Below are 6,000 nucleotides of genomic sequence, written 5' to 3' on the forward strand. Positions count from 1 at the left end.
ATGCCATTCCTTCATCGGCTCCCCCTTCTCGGATTCAGGGCACTCATGAGATCCCTCTTCTCGGGCTTGTGAATGAGATGAGTCACGTAGAACCAGAGAGGCACGCAGGTGTGTATGTGTGCGGGGGGAGCTGTAGAAACCCTGCACTGGTTAACCAGAAACTGAGTCCAAGGGTGGTGAGTATAAATGATGATCAGACCTGGCTGGGGAGGAGCACCAGGCAGTGGGCAGGAAAGCTGAGAAGAGCCAGGGGAGAAGCATCTGGCAGTGTCCTCTCTTGGGTGAAAGGCAGAAAGAAGCCTGCGCCTAAGGGGCATTTGAACTGAAGCTTGAGGGGAAGCTGTGGTGGCAGTTTCTCTGGGGATTACAGAAAGCAGGTCAGGCTCCTGCGTCAGGCCTGGAGGGAGGGTCTGGGAGAAGCAGGGAGAGACCGAGCTCAGGAGCACGGGGAGACCCTGGCGGGAGCCGAGCAAAAATAGGACTTCCAGGTGGAAGGACTGGGGTGGAATGCAGCCCTCAGGTGGGGGATATAGCTGGTAGGAAGAGGGGGTCAAAGGAGGCAGCAGCAAGGAGTCTGGCGGTGCAGACCATAGCTGCTCAGTAAAGGGTCTTTGGCCTCCCAGAGTAGTGGGAGGGCCTGGTTCCCCTGCCAGCCACGGGGGAATGTGGCATGAACTCCCCTGATATACGGGGATAAGGACTTTTGAAAGCCCTGGGATGAGAGGATGAAAGAACCACAGGGCCCAGAGTCAGGAAAAAAACAGGAAGGACTCTGGACTTTGTTACTCTGGAAGAAGTCAGATTAGAACGTGCATTGGCTAAAAATGTCGAGTCGCAACAAGAGACAGACTAATGCTGGACTGCCATGACCATCGGGGAGCTGATAGGGGGGCTGCTGGTCCACCCTGGTTCCAAGCCCCCACCAGCTACAAACATGTGGTTCTTGCTGGATGCCTTCATCCAAAAGATTTCAACGTTCTTTCATGAACAAAGGCGGGGCGACTGTAGGGTTCGGTGGGGGGTTTGGACTAGCTTTACTCCCGTGCGCCAACAGGGTAGGCTGTTGGCAGTATGTTCACCTGCAAGACCCCCACGTTCCTAGAAAGTCAAAGCAGGTGCAGGAGTGAACGGGTCAGTTTGTAACGGAGTAATCCGCAAGGGAGCACAAGTCTTTGGGAACCCCTCTGTGGGCATCAGGGAGCCCATACACTTGTACAACGAGGCAGGGTTACAGGGTTTGTTTGGTGGCCCTGTGCAATGCTCACGCCCACGGAAGACTCTTTCCAGACCTGTGTCACGCCGTGCTGCACACGGAGGGCAGAAGACCATTTGCTTTCATTAGGCGGCTCAGAAGAAACCCCTCAAGCCAACTGCAGAGGCAGCACTGACCCGCTCTCAGAGGAGCCCTGCTACAGTCCCACCCCGGGGCGGAAGAATAATGGCTGCTAGGAAGGGCCTCAGTGGCATGGGGCATAAAGACAGGAGAAAATGCAGGTACGTATAAGGCCTGGAGGAGGAAAAAAGCGCACTACAGATGTCAGTTCACATCGTAACAAACCAGATTCTCTCCTGTCCCCATCACATGGAACTAGAAAGGGTAGTGGTGTAGCATCTGGAATCACATGGAGCAGGCTGTGATGTTGATCGGTGTACCCTGGTGTACCTGGCTAGCTCCTTACTGGTGCGGGGTCGGAGGGAAAGAGAGGGACCTTGCTTTGCAATGCAGCTGGAGAGTTAACTCCTCTCACAGCAATTGCCGGCATATATTTTATAGGGTGTTTATGGACGTATTACACATAGCTGGCAAAAAGCAGAATATTAGGCAGTGCATAGAGACACTAGTGCAATTCATAGAGAGAGGCCGCACTACAGCACACAGAAGGAAGTTCAGCTAGGATAGCTGATACCAGCAGTTGGAGTTGAAATACTTTGTCTCAAGAGCCTAGGAGAGGGAAGACTGTATGCAAGAGACAAAGAGAGATAATTCTGAAAAAGAGGAAGACTTGAACAGGGGAGATTTCCCAAGCAGCCAGAATAAAATCTCCCTTAAAGGGGCCCTTGTTCATTTCTGACAAAGCTTCCCAAAGCCCAACATAACTAGCCTTTTCCCAGCAGTGCTAACTACCCAGCTGTGTGTTTGTAAAGCACCACTTCTGCCCTTACCCTTGCTTTGCCATGGTCCCCTTGCCTCAGCGATGTCAGAATCTAGTGACTGTGAGCATCAGAATTCACTGCTGAGGGCCCAGTTCTGATGCCAGAAATTCTGGAGTGTGAAGAGGAGGAGGACAGCGTGCATATATTCATGTTTCTGGGATAGATTTTCAGGAGATTATGAATTTCGGGTTTGGTCTTCAAAAGTCTACACTAAAGCGTGCCCCCACCCACAGCTCTGGGTGTACAAAGTACATTTAAAACATAACAGCATGGGACTTAGGCATGTAAATGTCTTTGCAAGTCCCGCATACAATTGCATGCTGAATTGGTGAGCTGTTACCACACACACATTAGTGTGCAGCCAAGTGGCTAGTTACATACATTTTGTATGAACAACTACACATCCTGCCTTGGTAGTCACAGCAACTATTCACCTGAACTGGGACATCTGGGTCTGTATTTCAAAATGTGTGTGTCTTGGTCATCAGTAATAAAAGGGAATAAAGGGGTCATAGGTGGAAAATGTTTTTAATAAACTCTGGGTGCACACAGGACCTTGACATTGACTCCTCACCATTTTTAAAGCCTGGAGAGGGCATGTCTTTACAATTTCAAAATTCAAAGTCGACTGCTACCATTGAGAAATACTATTCCTCTCCAAGGGCCACAGTTTTCCCTGGAATACAAATACAATGTGTGAGCTTCCCCAGCAATTAACACTGATGCCACATGTGTGCGCATTCCTATCTCTAACACAGAAGAGTCTGGGGTACAGACAAAATTTCAATTTCATCAGGAGAGAAAATTTTACTTTTGAACAATACAAAGAAAAAAAACTGTATAGAAAAGTTGTGGTTTTTTTTTAACGAGAAGCAGATAAACGAGAACAGAGTTCTTCCCTCTCATAGAGCGTTTTCCTGTAAATTCACATAGCAGACTACCGCTAAGTCAGGTGTCCCAAGTGGGGAGTATGTCAGTTCGACGATCTGTTTGTCCTGTTTAACAGGATATAGCTACAAACACCATTGGCAGGATGCAAATTTTCCTTCAAAATCACCATTATTTTACAACACACAGATGTTTTGATACACTGAAACACCACTCTGTAAGGTGTCAGTGCAATCATGACATCCCTTTGCCCCAGAGAAAATGACAAAGGTGATAACTATAGACTGAAATACACTTAATATTGGCACCCACACACCCTCCATCTATATTTTATGACTTGGAGTAGACTCCTACATTGGTACCAAAGAGCACAGAGTTGCTATCTACAACGTTCACAATCCTGGATTAATAGAGACTAACAATCAGTCCACCAAGTTAAGTAGGAAGGGAGAAACTACAATTAGAACAGAAGTGGAACGAAGTATCACTTTAAAGCTATCACATGAACAGAGAGAGTATGAGAACTTAGGGTGTTAGCAAGAGGGAACCAAGAGGTAGCGGAGTTGAAAAGTTTTGGACTGACTTTATCTGCTAGGCAGGGATTTCACATGAGCACAGGCCATACGGGGAGTTATCACATTCGAAATCTCTAATAAAGTGACATTTTAAGAGAGAGTCCTGCACATCCCGGGCTCCTGCAGTACTGCACGAGACAAGAGAGAGAGCACACTTAATTCTAAACGATCTAGAGGAGGGACTGGGTGCTTCCAAAGAGCAGTCATGAAATCAAACAGCCCTTTCCCCCGCCCCCCAGGTTGCTGGTTCAAACCTCAGCCCCTGTTGAGTTCTGAGTGCAAATCATTACAAGCTGCTAGCTGCTCCGTGCTCTGTCTGAAATAAGCTTGGCATCTTTGAAGGCACCAAGATTTGGATGGGCAGAGAGTGATATGTACCCTCCTTGTTGCTAGAGGTGGTTAGGTCTGATTCTCAGTCTCTTTGTGCAAAGCAGCTGGGAAGTTGGCTTCTTGAGGGCTGCCCCTTTAAATCGCTGTGATCTAGGGCCACCTCCCAACACAGTCATGACATAACAGCAGCCATACTAGGTCAGACCCAAAGGTCCATCTAGCCCAGTATCCTGTTTTCCAACAGTGGCCAATGCCAGGTGCCCCAGAGGGAATGAACAGAACAGGTAATCATCAAGTGATCCATCCCCTGTTGCTCATTCCCAGGCTCTGGCTGATAGCCATTGACGGACCTATCCTCCATGACAGTGGTTCTCAACATATTACACATTGTGGGCCACATATGCGGTCCACAATGTGTAACCTGGGCCACGGGGGCCCGGTGGCAGGGCAGAGGCAGCCCGGACCCCGACCCTGGACCCCCGCTGCCCGGGCCGCTGCCCCTGGACCCCGGGGGCCAGCCGGCTGCCCCGACCCCAGCTGGGAACCTAGGACACTAGGTATACCCGTGGCCTTTAGCATACATGCTAAAGCAGCTCTGCTGCTCCATGAACTTCTCTAGCTCTTTTTCAAACCCTGTTACAGTCTTGGCCTTCACAACATTCTCTGGCAAATAGTTCCAAAGGCTGACAGTGCGCTGTGTGAAGAAATACTGCCTTTGGTTTGTTTTAAACCTGCTGCCTATTAATTTCATTTGGTGACCCCTAGTTCTTGTGTTATGAGAAGGAGTAAATAACACTTCCTTATTTACTTTCTCCATACCAGGCATGATTTTATAGACCTCAATCCTATCCCTGCTTAGTGGTCTTCAGCTTGGAAAAGAAAGTCCCAGTCTTATTAAACAACACACACACACACACACACACACACACATCACCTACAGCTAAGAACATGAGAGCAGGCCTGTCACTGTTCTAAATTATGTTAGCCAGGAGTGGGGAGCTTCAAAGAGGACACAAAGCTACCTTCCCCCGCTCCTCTTGGATCCTGTGCTGATCACAGCTCGCCCAGACCAGAGATTCTGGGCGGGTGTTTTGAGTCAATTCAGCAAAGCAGCAAAGGAGACGCCTGTACCACTGCTGTACCTGTTCTGTGGATGGAAACCTTCAATCTAGCCATTCTGCGTGCCCCTCCAGCAGCAACCCAGCTATAGCTCTTGATACGGCATCTCAGTTTACGTGAAGCATTTAAACAGACGTGCAGATCTGAAGAAAGGAATAAAAAACTGAGTACCTCCTCTAACAGGAAAGGGAGTGGCAAGGGAAGTGGCAGAATCAAATGAAGAGTTCAGACCTTTTTTGGGAAAGCACCATCAATGAGTTCTCCTCTCCGGTGTGCCTTCCTGTGCAGAGTGAAAGCTGACAGGCCCGTCCCCGGATTGCTCCCATCTGTGTTGACGTGGTCCAGGAAACTCAGAGCTTGTGTTTCGCACATTTACTAGACCAATGTTTTACTGGGGAGTGGAAAGATATATACCCCGATGGAATTACTGCCTGAGTTTTCGCTTTTCCTAGGAAGGATGATGTTTAAAAAACAAAACAAAACAAAAAAAACAGCGCTGATCAAAGTCAAGGACAGGAATGGTGCAAAACTTACTCCACTTACTTCACAATCATCTTTTCTGCCCACTTCAAGTGCCTTGGAAGGCTGTAGTTTGTGCTCCCATGTACAATACAGACTGTCACCACACAGCCAGCTATGGGCATAGCTACAAAGACAGATACTCTGAGATAACAACATCCTGTGAGACACAAGCAACTTCCCAAGAGTTTCCGCCATTAAGCTAAAAGCAAGGCTTTATGCCTGAGAGCTTAACGTCCCCAACAACTGGAAACCAAGAAGCTGCCCCCACCTGATCTGACCCACAGACGCACGAGTTTAGTGCTGGCTGGAAATACCTGGAATGGGCATTATTGAATGATCCGCACAGGTCTCTAGTAGTCCCATGGCCACTTTCCCAGTAACAAGCCAGGGTAACTCATAAGAGCCAAATTTT

General features: G+C 48.5%; 1 protein-coding gene across 1 annotated transcript in view; it reads right to left on the reverse strand.

The window, feature by feature from the left end:
* RGS19 (regulator of G protein signaling 19) overlaps positions 1–5,689 on the reverse strand; it is a 28,092-nt gene extending 22,403 nt beyond the window's left edge. The window contains exons 1-2 of the mRNA XM_077832172.1: positions 5,298–5,689; positions 5,090–5,209 (exon numbers count right to left, since the gene is read on the reverse strand). The gene's annotated coding sequence lies outside the window, so the exon portion shown is untranslated. The remainder of the gene's footprint in view (positions 1–5,089; positions 5,210–5,297) is intronic.
* Between the last annotated feature and the right edge of the window lie 311 nt (positions 5,690–6,000).

This window comes from Eretmochelys imbricata, chromosome 13 (genome assembly GCF_965152235.1).
Source record: "Eretmochelys imbricata isolate rEreImb1 chromosome 13, rEreImb1.hap1, whole genome shotgun sequence".
In the NCBI taxonomy this organism is placed as follows: domain Eukaryota; kingdom Metazoa; phylum Chordata; order Testudines; family Cheloniidae; genus Eretmochelys; species Eretmochelys imbricata.